The sequence below is a fragment of the Peromyscus californicus genome, unplaced genomic scaffold (genome assembly GCF_007827085.1).
Source record: "Peromyscus californicus insignis strain IS unplaced genomic scaffold, ASM782708v3 Scaffold_8__1_contigs__length_139910024, whole genome shotgun sequence".
NCBI lineage: Eukaryota > Metazoa > Chordata > Mammalia > Rodentia > Cricetidae > Peromyscus > Peromyscus californicus.
In genome coordinates, this window is record NW_026294606.1 from 2393518 (window position 1) to 2395248 (window position 1731).

Below are 1731 nucleotides of genomic sequence, written 5' to 3' on the forward strand. Positions count from 1 at the left end.
GGGTCTTCTGTCATGAACAATGTAAATGGGCAAAATAGGACTATGACTTTCAATCTTCTAACTCACATCTAGCAGCTATCCATCCACCCAAGGGTAAAAGGCACATGATCAGTTAAGGATCCTCTGCCCCCATACATAGTGCATGCATATACATATGTATATGTTGATTATTAGTAGAGATTTTGTGTTTTATTTTGGGTAGGTTTTGAGTTAGGAATCTCATGACTACTAAATGCTGAGTCCCTCATTGAACCTTTTTCAGTCTGTGAATCGGATGGTAAGCAACCACACAGAATGTGGTTACCTTTCAGCAAAGCCAGATGTAACATGGAGTTCATACTTAAATTGAATGCCTATAGATTTTAATTTTTGCATGCTCATTTTTGGGAACTATTTTAAGAGACCCTAGAATCTAACAAAAATGAACTGGTCAAATGGTTACCCTTGCTCACATTGTGTCAAGACTAAACAAGTCATGCCTGTACAGTATCAACTTGTTTGAATGATAGGTGCTATGTATGTGCATGAACCTGGAAGATCTCACACACACACACACACACACACACACACACATCAAATAGAATTTGTATAAAGCATTTGCAAGTACACAACACCACACAAATGCACAAATTTTTTGGGTTTTGTGATTTAGCATTTTCAGACCATGATAGATGAAATCCTGGGAAGAAAACACAATTGAGGTATAATTCTGACTTAATAACTAGGAGAGCCAACCACTCTTTCTCCTAGAATATCAGTACCATACTCGCTTCCATCTTCAAGATAAATTACATGTTAGACCACAAGAATTCACTAGACAAAAACAGAAAAAAGCCAACTTAGTTTTGTTACTTACTTATTTATTTATTTATTTATTTATTATTTTGTTTGTTTGTTTTTCTTTTCTTTTTTTTTGGACCTAGCAATTCTCTCTCTCTCTCTCTCTCTCTCTCTCTCTCTCTCTCTCTCTCTCTCTCTCTCTCTCATTCTCTCTCTCCATATATATATATATATATATATATATATATATATTACATACATATATGTAACAAATATAATCAAATAAAAAGAAACTAACATCTTGAGCATGGGGATTCATGGGGAGGATTTGAGGGAGGGTAACTGGGAGGACTTGGAGGGAAGGGGAAGTGGTGTAATACTATTTCAATTAAAACATTGAAAATAATAAATAAAATGAAAGAGAACATCTCATTCTTCTACTAACTGTTATAAATTATGACTGTTCCATGTCATGAACAGGATATACAAAAAATACCCAGTGATACCCAGTCTGGCTTCTTGCAAGATAGTCTCATTACAACAAAGTGGGAGATGGCTTAGTGCAGCCCTGTGACCTCATACTTAGATTTTTTTTGAAAATAGAACATTTGATTCATGAATGTGAGATGAGGATGAAGTTTTCAAGACAGGGTTTCACTGTAAGCCCTGTCTATCCTGGCACTAGCTCTGTAGACCAGGATGGCCTTTGTTGTGAGAGATTCCACAGAGCCTTGCATCTGGTTTGAATTCTGGAGTGCTGGCATATAGGCTTTGAACTACTTTTTTTTTTGGTGACCAATACCTTTTGTTTGAAATGCTTGATTCTTATCTGAGTTCTTTATGAAGGAACCTAGTGTCTTTGAAAAATTTAGTTATGAGAATATTTGGCAAACCAAGAGATCTCATGGCTGAGAATTACTTAGGCAAATTCTTCCTTCAAACAACTCCAGA